This window comes from Magnolia sinica, chromosome 3 (genome assembly GCF_029962835.1).
Source record: "Magnolia sinica isolate HGM2019 chromosome 3, MsV1, whole genome shotgun sequence".
Lineage (NCBI taxonomy): Eukaryota > Viridiplantae > Streptophyta > Magnoliopsida > Magnoliales > Magnoliaceae > Magnolia > Magnolia sinica.
This window is the reverse complement of record NC_080575.1, coordinates 108,331,848-108,351,871: the sequence shown is the minus strand read 5'-3', so window position 1 is coordinate 108,351,871 and position 20,024 is coordinate 108,331,848. Positions and strand designations below refer to the sequence as shown.

Sequence of the window (20,024 nt, the reverse complement as noted above, 5' to 3'; positions counted from 1 at the left end):
AGAAAAAAAATGGAGATATACTTTATTATCTATGATCCTTTTTTGTAAAGTGACCAAAAACATCAGTAAAAAAATGCACATAAGAAGCAAGGAGGGGCAATGACTAAATTCCAAGAGAAAAAAGGGGAAATTTGCAGTCCTCTAGGCATGAAGGCCTCCGCTTCATTCAACCCCGCCTCCACCCAGAGAAGGTCATTGAAACATTCCTCCCAACCCTTTGAATAGTCAAAACATCACCTTTACTCATTTCTCAAGACTTCGCAAAACCCCAGCAAGACCTTCATTTCCCAGAGAGCATCCATCAAACGTAAGCTTTAAGATACGTGTTTGAGGTGGTTTCCACTTAGTTGTATCCTTCTTTTTTGCCTCCCATCCAAGAGTTGCCACATGTTTAAAATGATTCATTTCATGTCTCCCTAAAAAGAGGTGGAAAAATGACACAGGGATGAACATGATGAGGTTGATCACCGTCTTCCTCAAGGGGATAACTACTCCGAATCCACGGAGCTTCTCTGGACTCCTTACAGAGATTCCTCGAATCCACGAGGGAAATAAGAAAATAGAAATAAATCCTAAGAAATTTGAAAATTGATTGATTGATGATTAAAAACGAATTTACAATCCTTTAAATAGTAATACCAAACCTAGGAAGAAGTTTCAGAATCAAACTCCAACTCAGAATCCCTAAAATTCGTAATTACCAAAAATATTAAAATTCTAACTTGAATAAAAATTCTAATTCAAGTAAAACTCTACCAAATCCTAATTTCTAAAAATAACAATTTCAAATAAACTTTTGCTAGAAGAGTCCTAGCATCATTTTTATTTTATTTTTTGAAAGGTAACAATAACTTTATAAGAAAAGGAAGGAGAAAAGCAACAAGAAAAGGAAATTAGGCCACTGAGATAGTAGACCAATTAAGAACCCAAAAGGAACATATTACAATTGTTAAGCTTATCAATGGAGGAGGCCCACTCCACTATGAGATGAGTCACCCTTTGCACAATAAACTCGACCGAGTTAGAGAAACCATTGAAACATCTTCCATTCCTTTCTTCCCACACTGCCCACCAAACTGCCAAGAGCGCCATTTTCCAAAGCTTGGATCTCAGCTTTCCGACCCTCAAACCGTGTCAAGCCAACAAAAGGTAACGGGCTGAAACAGGAAAAGACCAAGAAACCTGAAAACGGGATAGGATTTGGGTCCAAATCTGATATATGAAAGCGCAATGGATAAAAAGATGGTCCACCGTTTCTTCATCTGCCATACAGCACAAGCAGATATTTGTGATACGCATACCCTTTTTGCGCAGGTTATCCACTGTGAGAACCTTGTTTTTGCCCACCAACCACCCAAAAACCGCTATCTTGGGGGGAACTTGAAATTTCCAAACACAGGAAAGCATCATTACAAGTTATTTCTAGGAAAAAAGAAAATCTAAAACTCTAAACAATGTTGTCAAATCGCATATGCAATTGTGTGCGATCGCATATGCGAACGATCGCATATGCCATGGCATATTTTTTATAAAATAATAAAAAAATTAAAAAGGAAAAAAAAATTCAAAAAATTCAAAAAAAAAGGAAAAACTTGCCTAATTAGTACACATGATTGGATTGAGTTATTTTACTTATTTCACTATAGTTTGAGTGTTTCATTTAGTTATATATTTAATTAATTATATTATATTATATAAATTTTAACAAAAAAATCAAGCTACATTAAAAGAGAACTAATTATTATAAGCTTCGAGCAAAGAAATTTTATTGATAAATGGATAACTTGAAACAACTTACAAGTTATAACTTACAGCTTAATTTACAAAAAGTAAGCACAAATTATAAAATACAAAAAATAAACATACTTGAAGTAATTGTGGAGAGATTAGAGTAAGAGAGAAAGAGTAAGAGATTTAGAGCTTTGGAGTAGAGAATACTGAAAATGGAGGGGATATGAGTGCCTCCAAATTGAAAAAATAAAAAATAAAAAAATTGCTTCCACTCTGATTATTAGGAAATATGCGATCGCATACTCGCATATGCGATCGCATATTGGCTGCATATAAAAGTATGCCATGGCATACTTGCCAGGATCGCATATGCCATCATGGCATATGCGATTCGATCCATAGTATGCGCATATGCGATCGCATTTGACAACAATGACTCTAAAAATAAGAAAATTAAAAAATCGGAATTACTAAAAATAGTAATTTTTTCCTTAAATTTTTATTTTTTGAGCTGAAGCACGCGTTTCGTTCACCTCGGATGGCCCGTTTGAGTAAAGATTGATAGGCTATGCGCCCCATAATGATATCCGAATCAAAAGTTATGGCCAATTTACGATTCACCTTCTTTTGGTCCAACCATGCTAGGAGTGTATCTGTGCCATGTTCTACATCAAAAAATCAACAACATGATCCACTTGGCTCTTGTGCATCTAGAAATTCAGAGAATTAAACTACTTAAGTCTTTCTTTTTCATTGGTCCTTGGCAGTAAATAGTGAGCCTCCTTAAGTGAAAATTACCCCCAATCGATGAGGATCCCCATCCAGACGGGGAAAACTTAATTTTGGCAGTTCCACTTTTGGTAATCCGGGACTAAGTGGGATTGGCTGAGTAGTTTGAGAATTTAGGATGAAAATGGTTCACTTGCTTTGTCGTTCTCAGGTCCCATGGGTGAAGGTGACATCAACTACAGTGGAGGCTTTGACATTGAGGAAGGGCTTCATCTTTTTGCTTCAAAGCATTTTTATATGATACTTGCCTAAGGGGATTCCATGAGTGTTATCTCTGGGACTAGAAGGGCTATGATAACCAATGAACCATGATGAGATTCGCAATATTACCTCTAGGCAAAAAATCCCGTTTACACATGCTGGTAGAGAGGTAAGTGTCATGTCAGACCACTCAACCAGAAGGGGTATTGCTCTTCCTTCCTTTTGGATTGGTAACTCATTTCCTTTTGCTTATTGTACTTATTTCTTGTATTTTTAGCTCTCTATAAATGGAAGTGTTAATTTTCAAAAGAAAAAGCACTGAACCTCCTGTACTGTGATGCCAAGATATGGACATGATATATGGAGTGGAGATATGACTCCCAAAGTGAAGGAAAGGAGCAAAACATTTATCTAATCTGATACTTCAACATTATGAGAAAATTGCAACGACTTTAGAAAAAAATACTCAACCTAATACAATAGGATGTTGTTTGAATCTTTCTTACAAATATATATTTGGTGCCTCCATCAATATCAACAATGTGTATGATACATGTACGTAAGGGGTCTTTTCTGTTCCCTTTTTTTTTGGAAAGGTAATCAAGAATTATTAAAAGAAAAGCCCAAATGCAGCTATTCAAAGAAGATCAAACCCGAGCGAAAAGAAGAACAACACCCATCAACACCCAAACAATTAAGCAGATTAATACAAAACAGCTAGATTCACCATTCTTAAGACCTCCGAAGCCGACCCATAAATATTCCAAAAGCATCGGTTATTTTGTTCACCCCAAAGAGTCCAAAAGCCGGCCAACATAGCTAACCTCCATCTAGTTACTCCTCCCGGACTTCTTTACTCCTCCTGGACCTCCCCCATGCCACGCAAGGAACAAAACCTCAATGGTCCCCGGCAAAACCCAAGGGATTTTCAAAAGGTCAGAGGAGCCCTCCCACACTATTCTAGCGAACGGACAATGGATAAATAAGTGATCAACCGATTCAACGTCTTGCAAACATAAGGGGCCATTTGGCTCCCCAAAATCTTAAAAGGTGGAGTGAACCTGTTTACAGGAACAGATTTTCTGGGAAAGAGATTGTCTATCAAGTTAGAGTACTAGGAAAGCCATTCTCAGGAATTCAGAAAATGTGAATGGCTAGTGGGAAAGACTTGTTAGGAACGTGGGTGTGGATATAGTAGGATCGAAAATATGACCTCCGAAGGGGAATCAAATCCCCATGAATTTGCCCCAGCTATTTTTAAAAAAAAAGAAAAAGGATTCCCAAGGAAATCCACTGTCTTTTCGCACTTAGGTGCACAACGTGCCGTTTCCAACCATTTCCTAGTACTGAAACATGAGCAAGATTCCATCAAGGCAGCTTTTCATGGAGCCAAACAACCCCTAAGCAATATACAATTATTTGGTTATCCTGGCACCTAAACTCGGGAAGGATCCTTAGACCTCACAATTTTAAATTAATAAAACACAAAATTCCAAAACTATCATTAAAAACCTATGGAATTAACTTACCCAAACTTTCCATGAGCAAGTTAAAAAACTAACCCTTTGGCGGTTGGTTGCATGGAAAATGTAGGCAATACCGAGGGGTGTTTTAAAGGACACAAGTATGTCATTGCATACTCGTGTCCTAGATTTGTGTTGCTGATGGGTACAATGTTCAGCCAGAATGAACCAACATTGTGGAAACAAAGAAAGGAATTTGTGGAAGGCTTGAGTAGTTGGGGTCACGCAGCTTGGTGGGAACCAGTCATTGCAGTATAAGTGATTTTGTCAACTAGTTAAAACTGAGAACCAGGACTAATGGATTATGGGTTTCATTAAAATTGCTTATAGAACTGAGAGTGGTGCTGATAAATAGTATCCATAAAAATCGATTGATGTTTGCGATAATGGGATGGATGGAGAAATGGAGAGTGCAATGCATCCTTTTATCCCCTCGATCATATGGTTGATTGAAATGGGAAAGAACAATGTAGGGTGGGTGCGATAAAGGCCAGGAAATCCTTTTTATCCCCTCCTACTCATCACCCGGTGAGAAATTTCATTCTTAGCAATTTCTCGTGAGATTTTCAAATTTTAAGGTTTTTCTTGGGATATTATCAGGAAGATCTTGGTGAAACTAAAAATATTACAAGGTGTGCATCAAGAAAATTGAGGCAATGTGGGAGGAGACATACCATCAGGAGATAAAAACAGTGAAACAATGTATCTCCGAGATCCCCCAACTGATTCCAAGAGACGATCTCAGCGAGAGAAGAAGAGGTCACAGCGAAGACAATTCCAACATGAATCAGATATACAAAAATCAATGTATTCATCCAGCAAGTGGCAGCCGGAATCTAAGGGTGAGCAAGGTTCTAACAAAATCGTGCTTCTAGAAGGACTGTATGGAAAAAGCATGGTGGTAGAAAAACGAAAAGCAGGGAAGGAAGATGAATGGAGGATGGAGAATATCAACATCGACAAAGAATCAGCCGGTAACGGCAGAGCCAACGGGAGAAGAAAGGTTCCTACGTTAGCTTCTAATCCTAAAGACGAGGGATGGATTCTCGTATCCAAGAGAAGGCCAGTTACCAGTATAAAAAATAATAATAATAATAATAATAAATAAATAAACTGTCTCCAAATACACTTCTTTCTCCTCTCTCTGTCTCCAACATCCCGGAGGAATGGGACGAGTACATGCTTTCCCAGGTTTTCAAAAAGGTGGGAAACACTAAGGAAATCGTTATTCACAAAAAAGGGGGGACTTCAGAGAAAAGAGGCTTCACTTTCATTCGTCTCGAATCCAAGGAAGCGACCCTCTCAACCACTGCTCTCCTTCATCATTCGAGTTACAACAGGAGGTGTATCTCTATTCAAATGACCAAGTATGGGCCCCCTCCAATCCCATCTGCAAGATTCTCCCTCCCAAAGGATCACTCTCAATCCCATCCGGCGACCCAAGGAAAGTCGTCAAACCTCCACAACTCAACCGGAAGTTTGCGAGTCTTGGGAAGCTCCTTCAGCAACGTGGTGAGAGATCTCCCCCCTTCTCAAACACCAAACCTTGTTTCAGTTGTTGTCCCGGCCAACGTCGACCATCTCCAACTTTCAGCCCGCATCCAGAAAATCTCTTCTGAAAAGGGCTAGAATTACTGATGGACAGCTCAATGGTCTTGGAAGCTGCTTCCGCTTACTCCAACAGTCTGGTAGTCTCCTGCAAAGAGGGAGCCTCTCCGGCAAGATGTTAAAGCTTGGCTCGATTATTGCAGCCAACTCGGAGCAAACAACTATGCCCTTAAGCCCCTAGGTGATCGGGAGCTGCTCCTCAATCTCAAGCCAGCAGTTGAAAAGGATATCATCCTACTGGCAGGAGCTCAGTACAGAAGTGGTTCGGTGACCTCTACTTGCAAATGGGAGGACTTCTCCCAACTTCTCCCTGTTCAGATCCCCCATACTCTGGAATGGATTCTCAGGTATCCCTCTCAAATAATGGAACGTTGAATTCCTTCTCGTTATTGGTTCTTACATGGGCGAAGTTCTACAATTCAATCCGGCAACAGAATCAAGATGGGATTTACGATGTGCTTGGATTCAAATTAAAAGGAAGAAAATCCGTTCGGATATTGTAGAAATTTCGATTCTAGTGGAAGAAAAGGGCCGTTGTATAAGGGTTTCAACAGAGTCTGGCCATTCTTTGGTGGCCAATATCCATACTCCCTCAAGGGTGGTGGCTGGCATCAATGGAGGAAGGAAAGTGGACAATGAAGGAGTAGGAAAGCTTTAGTGCTCCGGCAGGCTAGCGATCTATTCGCACGAGGTGGATGAAGCAAATATGTCCATCCCAAATGACCCTCTCATCAACAATGATGCAATCTCAGCCATCGATTCTGGTACGCTAGATTCGAATTCGAATTAGGATACTTGTTTAAAAGATTTGGGTCTAGCTACTATTTTAAACCCGGTGGAGAAGATCTTGGGTCCACCCAAACCCTCTATGCGTTCAAGACACAGCTTAATCCAAGCCGCTCCCCTTCACTCCTCTGACAAGGATACATCAATCAACGCCGACTTACAATCTCTTGAGCCGCGAAATAATAACAATGGGTCTCTCACTCCAGCTGTCAACACTTGTCCTCTCCCCTCGAGAGGTCTTAATGATCCCTGCTTGCATGTCGTTGGGTAGAGCATAGAGACTTTTGGGGATCTTTCAAATCCCCCATCTCAGCTTTCTCAAACCGACTCTCCTTCCTGCATTAATTTGGAGTCCGTGGAAGTCTACCTTCCGTCGACACGTGTTCTACCTATGTCAGCCTTCGTTTCTGGTTCCTTCTCAAACCAGCACGTGTCTTCTTCCTACATTAGCAACGCTAATTCCGTAGACAAAGAGACGCCGGTGTATGACTCGTCCAGTCACTTCTTGGGATTAGACGCAGGCTCTCTCCGATCACAAAGCCCATCAAATGCCACTTGTCCAACCCTCTCTAACCCCTGCCTCATTCGAATCATCCATCCCATCTCCCTCTTCAGGCCTCCTACCTCATCGGTTGACAGTTGGACTCCATCAGTCTTCCTTTTCCTTGCATCAGAACGAGATTTTCAAAAGTCCCTCCCTTCCCTTTCCCTTGGTACTGCCATGTGGACCCTGGATTTCACCCGCTACTCCCAACCACATATTGACTATCCCCATCCCTCTTCACATCCCGCCCAGCTCCAATAACCTCTCTCTACCATCTCCAAACCAATCTCTACCCATCCCTTCTGCTTCCTCAGAGCCTATTATCTCATATTCCCTGATTCCCCGAGAACGGGAAAGAACTCTGGTGTCGTTCGACTCTACAAATGTTCAGAGGGGTCACAGTCAAGTTCTTTCCTCTCCTTTTTCCCCGAATTCCCTTACCCCTATCATGATCGTCCCTCATCTTCAGACCATCGTTGATGCTCCCATTTCTTTGGATCCCAATCTTTTGACAAAACCAGTGAGGCCTCTATGGAGTCGTTTTCGATCCTCTCTAAATGCAACAACCCTCAAATAGTTAGAGAGGCCTTCATGGACTTTGGCAGATCCATTAGAATGTCCTTTGGGGATAAAGAGGAGGACTACATAGCCCTTTTCCATTTTATCGAAAATCGAGAAGCTTAGGCCACCCTATAAATAAGAAAAACTTCCAAATCTCCCAGGGCTAGGAAGGAGCTAGCCAAGTTTGTATCTTCAATCAACTATGAAGTAGTTCAAGCTCTAGATCTTCGAAAAAAGGAATAAAGGGATCTTTTGTTTCCCTATGAAGATCATTTCCTGGAATGTTCATGGTCATGTTTGCAAGAAAAAGAAATCTCAAGTTAAGGACACTCTCCAAACATATAAGGCTCAAATCATATCTATTCAAGAATAGAAGCTTCAGTCGTTAAGTAAATCTGATCTGGACTCTATTTGGGGAGTTGGGCATAAGGATTGGTTCTTTCTTTAAGCGGTTGGTTCTGGCATTATTGTCGGCGATTGCTTCGAACTCAAGTCTGTGGATTACAAATGATGCTCAAATTGGTCCATTTTCTGTTTCAGTTGTCTTGAAAGATATCTCCTCCGGATTCAAATGGGTCTTCTCTTCCATCTACAACCCTTGCAAATCCTCCCTCAAACACCTCATATGGGATGACCTCAATGCAATCAAACTCAAATGGTCCCTACCTTGGTGCCTCGGAGGCCATTTCAATGTTATTTGATTCTCTTTTGAAAAATCAAATGGGGAACATCTTAAAAAGTATGAAATTCTTCTCTGACAAGGTGGGAGATAATAATCTTATCGATTTACCTCTTTTGGATGTTAGATTTACCCAATCCAAGAGTCAATGCCCCCCTCCAATTTTATCAAAACTGGACAGATTCTTGGTTGCCCCGACCTGATTAGATGTTTTCTCTATTGTTTAGATTATTGGTTGCCCCAACCTGGTTAGATGCTATCCCTATTGTTTACCAATGAGGTCTTCCTAAACCAGTCTTAAATCACTATCCCATCCTCTTGGACTCGGTGGAGGATAGTTAGGGCCCCAAGCCTTAAGTTCGAGCTATCTTGGCTTAAAGTGGAAGGCTTTTATGCCCTTGTGTCCAACAAGTGGTCCTCTTTCAATATTTAAGGCAATCCTAGCTTTGCCCATAGTCATAAGCTCCTCAATCTAATCAAATGGAGAAGAGAGAGGGAGGACGATCTAGAGGTTTCTGCATCTAACTCCCTTTCAACCATTCGTCAGTTAGATGTGTGAGAAGAATTGAGCCCTCTTTTGGAGGAAGACTAAGTGCTAAGAGAATCTCACGGGGCTAATTACTCAAATGATATCAACCAAATGGAGATTAAGTGACGTCAGAGATCTAAATCCATTTGGCCTAAGGAGGGAGACAAAAACACGAGATATTTCCATGCCATATCCAGTGTTTGGGCTCACTCGAATAAGTATGATCTCCATTAATGGCTCCACTATTGAAGACGGGAATCAGGTTTGTGACCATATCAATTCCTTCTTTTCTTCTTTATTGTCTATTTAGCTCTGGTCCAAGCCTAGACTGGATAATCTCAATTTCAAGCAGATTTTCGCTGATGATTGTTTGTCCCTGGAGGCCTCCTTTTCCAAGGAAGAAATTAAATCAACTTCTTTCAATCTCTTTGGGGAAAAAAAAATAAAATTAAAAAAGGCATTGTTGACTTTATTACTGTTTTTTTCTCTTCGGGCTCAATCTCTCAAGCTATGGGCGCCACCTTCATTGCTTTAATCCCCAAATTTGAAGGTGTTGCTAACCTAAAGGATTTCAGGCCTATTAGCCTGTTCGGTTCCCCTAACAAAATTTTAGCTAAAAATTCAGCTCCCTAAGGCATGTTCTTTCTAAAGTTATTTCTGAAGCTCGGGAGAGCATTTGTGGCTAATAGGCAAATCCTCGATTGTGCTCTTTTGGCTCATGAGTGTATTGACTCCAGCTTTAGAGAAGGTTTGGATGGCTTGATTTGTAAAACAGACATCGAAAAGGCCTTTGACCATGTAGATTGGAATTGTCTGGATTATATCTTGACTCGAATGAAATTTGGTTCGAAATGGAGATATTGGATTCGATCCTACATCTTCTCTACCCACTTCTCTGTTTTAGTGAATGGATCCCCGAAAGGTCTTTTCAGTTCCTCCAGAGGTATCAGACAGAGAGACCCCCTCCCCTCTCCCCCTTTCTTTTTGTTATAGCAGTGGAAGCCTTAACTGTATTATGAACAAGGGGAAGGGAATTGGTTGGTTTAAAGGGTTTTTAAGGTCTCCCATCCCAGTCCTTCTATCTCTCACATTCAATTCACGGACAACACCTTCAACTTTTGTGAAGCCTCAGTGGAGGCTATGTCCAACATTAAAAAGATTTTGAGATGTTTTGAAGCAGTATTGGGTCTCAAAATCAACCTTTACAAAAGTAGAATGCTCGGGATTAATATTTCATTTGATTCACTTGCCTCTTTTGATGAGTCTTTTGGTTGTAAGCTGAAAAGTTCCCATCCACATATCGTGGTTTGCCCCTTTGCATAGGCAAGCCTATCATTCACCTTTGGGATGTGATTTTAAAGAGAATCAAGCGAAAACTCCCCTTGGAAAAAGCACTACATGTTGCTTGGGGGGCGACTCTCCCTTATCAAAGCTTCTCTACCCAACCTTCCTTCCAACTTCCTTTCTATGTTTCGTTGTCCTAAATTTGTCATAGGTAGGATAGATAAACTTGGGAGAGACTTTTTGTGGAAAGGCAGCTCAAACAATAACAAATTCCATCTTCTGAGTTGTTGTGAAGTTAGCAAACCTTATGTGGAAGGTGAGGCTAGAATCAGAAACCTTTCGAACATTAACTCATCTCTACTTGGTATGGTTATGGCGTTTTAGTAATAAGGTGGATGCCAGATGGAGAAAGATCTTAGTTTGTAAATATGGTAGTGAGGAGGGAGGTTGGTTCACTAAATCCTCTTCCCTCTACAGGGCGTCCTTTGTCTGGAAAGCCATCATGAACCTTAAGCCTCTCCTTATGGAAGGAGCCGCTTTTCGTCTTGGAGAGGGCAATAGAATCAGGGAATGCAAGGGCATTTTCACACTAGGCTCGAGTGGGGTGGGATGAAGGGGCACACTCGGGGTGAGGCAAGTGGCTTATGTGAGGCAGAACCCATGTGATGTGGATCCCACGAGTGGGGTTCGGCCGAGGACCTAACCCATGGGATGTGGGGCCTAGGTTATGAGATAAAGGGAGTGATTTGCCACACTTTATTAATTCGAGCTTTTAGAGCAAGTGGTTAGTTGTCCTGCATCAAAGCACTATCAAAGCGGGAGGTCTCGTGTTCGAGACTCTTCACCAGGGGTGATTCATGTAGGGACATTTTCACACCGGGCTCGAGTGGGGTGGCATGTGGGATGCAAAGGCATACTCGAGGTTGGCGACCCATGTGAGGCAGAACCCATGTGATGTGAGGCCCACGAGGGGGTTCGGCCGAGGACCTAACCCATGAAGTGGGGCCTAGGCTATGAGATAAAGGGATTGATTTAACACGCTCTATTAGTTCAAGCTTTTAAAGCAAGTGGTTAGTTGTCCTGCGTCATCAGGTTTTGTCTTAACAGATGAATTCTCTATGAGCCTCTACTAGCCTCTGCTTTCCCTCGCCTTGCCAGAATTAGCTCCAATTTGTTCATCTTTGTGCCTAATTACTTTTCGTCTACTGGCTCAAGTGCATGGTGTCCCCCCTTGAAAAGGTCTCTATTGGAGGAAGACCTTCTGAAGCTGTTGGAACTCCTCAAGCTTCTTCAAGGCATTTAGCCTACCCCTCAAGAGCCCGATTCGATCACATGGAACCTCTCAACCTCAAGCTTGTTCTCCTGCAAATCCTTTTTTCAGCCTTCTCAAAGGTCTACTGGTCAAATCTTGTTCCCTTTCCACTTTTGGTTCTACGGAAGCCCTCCAAAGGTTGCAACTTTCACATGGCTTCTAGCGAGAGGGAGATCTCTCATGATAGATAACTTGTAGCGCAGGGATTTCTTCTTGCCTAACATTTGCATCCTCATGGGCAATGAGGAAATATAAATCACTTCTTCCATCATTGCTCCTTTGTCTCCGATATTTGGTCATCTATCCTTGCCAAGTTTGGAATTGTGTTGGTTATGCCCGGCTCGATTTCAGAGTTACTTTTCTCTTGGCACACCCCGGGTAAACGCAATAACCTTCGAGCTATTTGGCATCTGGCATTCCTAGCTACTCTTTGGAAAGTCTGGAAAGAAATGAACGACTGCACTTTTAAAAACTCTTCCTCTCCTTCCTCCAGAATCGTTGAGCTAGTCTTTCGGAACATCAAAGACTAGGCCTCCACTATCAGCCTAAAAGATAGCTCTTCCATTTCTCGGTGGCTGGATTAAGCATGGCTTCCTCTCCCTTCTCTTTCATTTCTCCTTTCGAGTTGTATAGTTCAAGCTTTTTACTTTCTTCTGCGGTTGTGTTCCCTTAGCATTCTCAAGTTGTATATTTTCTTTCTTTCTTTTTTTATTTTTCTTTTGGGTTACATCTCTCTCCCTTTAATAATATTCAATCTTTAAATTTTAAAAAAAAAACTAAAAATATATTTATTGTAAATTAATAAATAAATATATATTTATATGACAAAATTGTAAGGTTTCTACTAGTTTTTTAGTTAATACTATGAGAATATCACGATAAAAACGTGATACTTAAAATCTAGCAAGATTTTCAAAATCTCGCGGTAACATCGTTTACTATATGCATCATGATACTCTCGTGAGATCTTCAAAATCTAGGTGAAATTTGTCACACTGAGTAGGAGAATATCCTCTAGCCTTGGAGCAGAATTCAAGAGAGGAGAACCAAAGTGGGGTATTCTTCGGTCAACGTAACATTACAAACGAAGTGCGTGTTTGGGTGCCATTAAAGATCCATTTAATGTGTTCTTCTCCCTAAATTTTCATCCTAAAGGCTTGGAGGCTTGAAGGCATGCTAACAACTAGAATTAAAACCAATAGTGTGTGGATGCATAGCATTTTTCTTTAAGAACAAACCAAAAATAAAATAAAATAACTTTTTTTAAGATGATGCATTTTATTAGGGCCAATGGCCAAAAGAAAAGAAAACAAGCAAAACTAAGAAGGAATTTCTTCCTGAGCATGTTTCGTCTTGCCCAGCATCAAGACATCTCAGTTGCTGACAGCTATTCGGTTATAGATGGAAAGATAATCTGGAATCTGCTGTGTAGAAGGAATTTTGAGGACTGGGAGATTGTGGAATTAGTGCAGCTGCTGGATTATATTTATAAATCTGCTCCAAATCCAGTTGAATGCGGATAGGATCATTTGGAGACTGGAAAAGTCGTCCATCTTTTCAGTAAAATCATTTTATAATCTGATCCAAGACAACCACAGTTCAACAGGAGCACAATTCTTTCCATATCTGGAAGTATCTGATCCCTCCTAAGGTTCAGGTTTTTGGTTGGCTGGTTGGAAGAAAGAAAATTCTGACGATTGACAATTTGAAGAAAAGAGGAATGATTTTAACAAATATGTCTTTGCTGTATGAAGGAAGGAGAATCAGTCGATCATTCTTGTGCATTGTCCTTTTATTGCCAGTATATGGGCAGATTTCAGCTCTCGTTTCAGCATTAATTGGTGTCTCTCTGAATCTGCGGACCTCCTTCTAAAAGCTTGGCATGGAATCAGAATGGAAAAAAACAAGACCCTCATCTTGAGAATGGCTCTTCTTGCTATCTGGTGGTCTGTATGGGTAGAAAGAAACGGAAGATGTTTCAGAAATGTCTCTAGTTTTGCTGATGTTGTTGCGTCCAATGCAAAGCGTTTGCTGTTTAGATTGGGCTGTCCAAGTAGACACGTTAAAGGATTTTGATTTTATTTTTCTTGGAGTTTAGTTTTTCTCGCTTTCTCAGCAGAAATCTGCTCCTCTTTCTGTACTTTTTCTTCCTTTTATATTAATATATTGTCATCTTTCAAAAAACCAAAAAAAAAAACTACGAAGACACAACACAACACAACCCAACCAGAAAAAACAAACATAGAAACACAGCCTACACAAACACCCTCAAGGAGCCCACTCCCTAATATACCTCACGGCTAGATTACACACCCCAATCTTAGAACCTAAAAGGTTGGGGAAGCAATGATTCCGACCATAAAGACCAAAAAATAGCTAGCTTCACTACCACCACCTATGCTAAGCACAAAATAAAACATCGACTAAACCTAGCATCACCCAATAAATGCTCGTTGATCGGAGAATCCCAAACCAAATTACAAAAGAAAAGGAATAATGGGTGAAAAGATGATCCACATATTCCTTGGCACTCAAACAAGGCATGCAAGCATTGGGGAGGATGACCCACAAATCTTATTTCTACTAGCCAGCCACGCAAAAGCGGTGACTTTCAAAGGCGTGCCATAACAGCCGTTACAAGGTCGTTACGGAAAAGTAACAATGGCAACTGTTACACGTTACGTGGTCATAATTAGAGCTGTACACGAGCAAAGTTAGCTCGGTTACTCTCGTTCGACTCGACTCGACTCGGCTCAAAATGAGTTCGAGCCGAGCACGAGCTGATTTTTGGTGCTCAAATTGATTTCAAGCCGAACATGAGCTTGACCCTGCTCGACTCGATTACTACTCGAAATCGACTCGACTCGGCTCAACTCATACTAAAGTCGGTACTCGACCAAGGCTATATTATATATACCCCAAAACAAAAATACCCTAACTCCTTCTCTCAGCAGTCACTTTCAGCCCGCCCGTTCAAAAAAAACCCTACGCCCCTTCGGCCCCTTCCTTCCCTCCCAGCGCCCGTTCAAAACCAAAAACCCCATCCCCGAGCTCGATCGACGTCCAGCGCTCTCTCCCATTGGCCATCCCCTCTGCCATTGGCCGTCCGGCCCGTCCCTTTTCTTCTTCTTCTTCTTCTTCTTCTTCTTCTTCTCTCTCTCTCTCTCTCTCTCTCTCTCTCTCTCTCTCTCTCTCTCTCTCATTCCGATGCCCTTGTCCGGTGCCGCAGCTCGTCCCTGCCGCTCATCCCTGCCCTGCACGGTACCGGTCGTTCCTGCCGCAGCTCGCCCGGTAAGTACCTTTGATTACATATATTACAACACTTCATTTATTTTTATTTTTTATTTTATTGTCTATTTTATTTGGATTGTTCAGCTAATTGTTTGGGATGTGAAAACTAAAAAGCTTATTTTACACTTGAGATTGTGTAATACGTATACCACACTAGAACCTTGTGGCCCAGCATGCTTTATTTGTGATCAATGCACATCAGTTGTCAACCATCCATTTGAATGGGTCCTAAGTGCAGATGGTCTACACCAAACCAACAGTTAGGTGTGGCAACGGACCAGGTTTTGGCTAGAGCTTGAAAAGAAATTGTTGGGCCAGGCTCTGTCCCACCTGAAAATTGATAAAATCCTATTTTAGAAGGTGGGCCACACATGCCTAAAGAAATAGACAGTAAAAAATGAAACTGTTTGGTTTCACTCATTTAGGTGATAAAATATGCATGATACATATCTAAATCCAAAACCATCACTGTCCGAATGTTACAAGTTGATTCTTTTATCTAACTTGTTACAAGTTGACCAATCTTCCCTCACATTTTACACAAATGTAAATTATATACAAATATGGATTGAAACCCAAAAAATTGAATCACATCATTGTCATCCACTGAACACCAAATTGTAACATTTAGACACATCTCAAGAAAATTGAATTTATCTGATTTTTCTTTTTTTTTGAATTCCATATCTGCCTACTTTGCAGCCCTCTCCTCTCCACTCTCTATGGATAAGTTTATTTTCCCGACAAACTATTGGACTACAAGCAAACCTAATGAGGCTAGAAGCCTGGAACACATGAGATTCACACCACTTGATGAGTGGACCCGTTTGAATTTTGGGCCCGTGCATGTTTTATAAGCAGATTCCAAATTCCACCAATTAATGGCCCTAGATTATCATATGCACACATGCAAGACTAGGGTATGTTCGCAAAACGCTCCATCCATCAATATTCATTGATGAGTGGGATGTGATTTCTGGATCCCACCATTAGTGTTGAATGCTACCACTTTAAGATGCCTTTGGTTTTTCATTTTACATGTTTTTAAATAAGCATGGATATCTTTTATTTTTATAAATGTTTTTAATAGTTATTCTTTCAGCCTGCTCATTTGTTTGCATAGATATTAATTGTTTTTATTGTTCTAATTGTAGTATAGGATAATCAATTGCAAATTGAGGATTTCTATGTTGTCAGACATAGATTCAGTGTGTTCTTGGATGCATATAAATTCTCAAATTGTCCCTTTTTGGACAGTTGAAGGTTAGATTATAATGTCTTCATTTATTCTAATTTAAATGCATATGCCTGTTCTGGTTTCGTCTCTCCTCTTTCTCTCTGGATATATTTCCTGTATTTATTTCCGTTATCAAATGTCCACACTTTGTGTTGATGATTGACATGGGAATCAAATACAGGATTAATATATTCTGGAGAGATAAGGGGAGATGCTGCCGGAATTTCGGCGTAGCATTTAAATTGGAAAATGAAAGCATTACAATCTATCCAACCTTGAATGGGTGACTGATTTAGATAGTTAAGTATGCCCGTCTAGCGGTATAACATATCAAGAACTTTATTTTATAGATGACTAGTCAAGACGAAAGCCCAAATACCCCCGAAATAGGTGCATCAGCCACATCTCCTCTAATTGTAGAGGAAGACACATCAACTGCAGGCAAAGGGAAGAAGAAGAGATCAGCAGTGTGGGATGACTTCGAAGAAGTGACAGTTAATGGTGTATAGAAGATAAAATGTAATCACTGCAAAAGGTTATACAGCAAGATTCTAGAAGGATCTGCGACCCATCTAAACAGACATTTGAAGATGTGTCCTAAGAGACCAAGACTCCCTCCTCCTGGCTAACAGTTGTTGTCATTTACGAAGTCAGAAGGGGACGACTCACAAGGCGTAGTGTCCACTCATAAGTTTGACAAAGAGAAGCTGAATGAGTGGTATGCTAGATTAGTGATTCTGAAAGAAAAACCTTTCAAAATGATAGAAAGTAAAAGATTTAGGGCTTTCTGTCAATTCCTTAACCCTCGAGCCGAGAATGTCTCCCGCGTCACAGTGTAGAGAGAGTGCATGAAGATGTACGCAAAGGAGAAGATGGAACTGAAAGAAGTTTTAGCTTCAGTGTCCAGAATAGGTTTGACGTCTGATTTATGGACGGCGTCCAATCAAAGAAAAGGATACATTTCATTAACCGCTCACTATGTCGATAAGGATTGGAAACTCTGCAAGAGAATTTTGAACTTCCGCAACCTTCCTCCTCCACATACCGGTTTACTTATTTCAGATTGCATCTACAGTTGTCTAGAAGGCTGGGGCATCGAGAAGAAAATTTTAGCAATAACTTTAGACAATGCTTCAGCAAATGACAGTGTCATTTCATGCTTACGTAACCAGTTCAGGGCTACAGAAAATTTATTTTTTGAAGGAAAAATATTTCAAGTCAAATGTTGTGCCCATATTGTAAATTTGATTGTACAAGAACGGCTAAAAGAAATTGACAACACTATAGAGAACATAAGAGAAAATCTAAAATATATTAGGGAGTCGTCATTAAGACTGAGTGTATGGAATGATATCATCCAACGTTTGAATGTGCCATCTAAACAAACGTTGAAGTTGGATGTGTGTACACGTTGGAACTCAACCTATGAATTGTTAGATACGGCAATGGAATTACAGCTTACATTTCCTGAATATGCGGCGCGTGATAGAACGTATTCTTGGTTGTCAAGCACAGATGATTGGGCCAAAGCAAAACAAGTTCACACATTTCTCAAAGTTCTCTACGATTACACGAAGATTTTTTCTGGGAATCGGTACCCAATCGCGAATCTGTTTCTTCCGTCTCTTTGGAAGATTAAGGATGCTCTACAGAAAAATGTCAGTGTGGGTCCAGATTTCATACGCCAGATGACAGTTGGTATGAAGACGAAGTTCGATAAATACTTGGACGAATGTCATCTGTTGATGTCCTTGGCAGTTGTTCATTGATCCTCATTATAATATGGGGTTGGTTAGGTTTATTTTCATGAAGCTTTATCCTACTGAAAGAGCGGCAACAGAGACGTCCAAGGTTCGTCAAGCCCTTGAAGATTTATACAATTCGTATGTTACTACTTTACCTGCAGCGGGTGTTGAAGAAATTAGAGATGCAGATATTTTTGTACCTGGTAATCCGAATGTGTTAAATGAATACATATCATACTTGGCACAAGAATGAATGGAAGTTGAGACAAAGGAATCAGAGATAGAAATGCCCCTCAATGAGCCAATCGTAGTGCGATCCGAATTTGATGTGTTAGAATGGTGGAAGATGAGGGTTAGTGAATCAAAATACCCTACATTATCTGTGATGGCACGGGACATATTATCAATACCAATTTCAACAGTGGCATCAGAATCCACATTCAGCACAGGGAGCAAGGTTGTAAGCAAATATCGAAAATCACTTTCGCCAAATACAGTTGAAGCGTTGATTTGTACGGAAGATTGGTTGCGCCCGATATGGGGAGGAGATATGAATGATGATGATGAAGAAGAGATTGAGATTCGTGACGAGTCTCTACCTATAGATCAGTAATTATTTTCGGTTTTTTAATTCTTTTTGGTTGAAAGTTTAATGATCTGTAATATTATTTCACTTCAAACATGAAAGTGTTGGAATGTGGTTTAGAAGACTTTGAATGTTTGATATTTATTTACATATGTCTGTTCATTTGCTTTTATTTTTGATACATTTATATTGCTTTATTTTGTTCCTATATCAAGTTCAAATTATTTATCAATGTTCTGATTTTTTTATTAAAAATTGAGCGTAGATATGTCGTCATCTGACCCATCGACAAACATTTGGGACTACGCTTCTCTAGTTGAATCACCATCAAGGTCTGGAAAAACAAAGATTAAGTGTGGTTTGTGTGGCGCAAAGTTTGTGAAGAAGACTAATCGGTTCCGGTTACACTTGTCATGTCGAGGTGGTGATGCAAAACCATGCCCCAATGCCCCTACGGATGTCCAAATTCTTTTTCAGGCCCTGTTAGATTCGAATAGAAAACCTTCCACTCCATCCAAAACTTCTGCTTCTGGATCTAGTACACAAATGGCATTCACAAAATATGCAAAGGAGGAAGCCAGATTAAAAGCTTTGGGGGAAGAACAATTCCAACTCGCCTTAAAACGCAGCATGGAAGAAGTTTCTAGACTTCGACAATATTCGAGTCAAAGACAATACCATGTTGAAGCAGGATCGAGTACGACAAACAAGAAGAAGAAAAAGAGTAACAAATTCAAATTCCTGACCCGTCTCAATGAATTTTGTAAGGCATTGGGTACCACATACAATTCTTTACATAAAGAAAGTTTGAAAAATCTAGTTCAAAGTGTAAAAGAGCACGAAGGAAATATCTCTTCGCCTTCTGACTCAGAGGAAGTGAACCAATATATATATGAAAAAATAGATAGCGGTTCCGATGGATCAGATGACAATACAGGAAGGCACTCCTCTTATGGAGGTTATTAGTTGTAAATTGTCATTTTGAACAATGCAAATATGTAATTATCGAAGTTTTTTAATCATAAATTATGCATTTTATATATTTTATTGCTTTGTTCAACTTCAAATTCTAATTGACAATCAAATTGAAATTCAAATGAATCTCAATTTATAACTCGAACTTGGCTCAAAGCTCGAACTCGTAATACTCGGCTCGAAAACCCTGCTCGAACTCGAACTCGACTCGAAAAACTCGGACTCGACTCGGCTCGATAACTGCTCGAACTTGGACGAGCCGAGCACGAGCTGGGCATCCGTGCTCGAAGCCCGAGCCGAGCCGAGTACGAGCTGGGACTCGGGCAGTGCGAGCTGAGCACGAGCTAGGCAATACTCGGCTCGGCTCGACTCATGTACAGCTCTAGTCATAATGGCCGTTACAGAAAAAATAATCCATAACGACCGTTACAGCCCTCGAAACGGCCCGTTATCACATAACCTCCCACCCCCCATTTTCACAACTCTATTACTCTCTCTCTCTCACTCTAATACTCTCATCTCTCAATCTCTCTCGTCTCTTAACTCTCTTACTCTCTCTCACACTCTACTACTCTCATTCTTCTCTTAAAATAACATTAATAAAAAAATTATGTTGTTTTTTCACTTTTTTTAGTGTATGCAT

General features: G+C 40.4%; 1 protein-coding gene across 2 annotated transcripts in view; it reads right to left on the bottom strand.

Annotated features, from left to right (window-relative positions):
* The window catches only part of LOC131240628 (protein ILITYHIA), a 103,273-nt gene that overhangs the window by 79,342 nt on the left and 3,907 nt on the right, over nt 1-20,024 (bottom strand). The gene's annotated exons all lie outside the window — the stretch shown is intronic.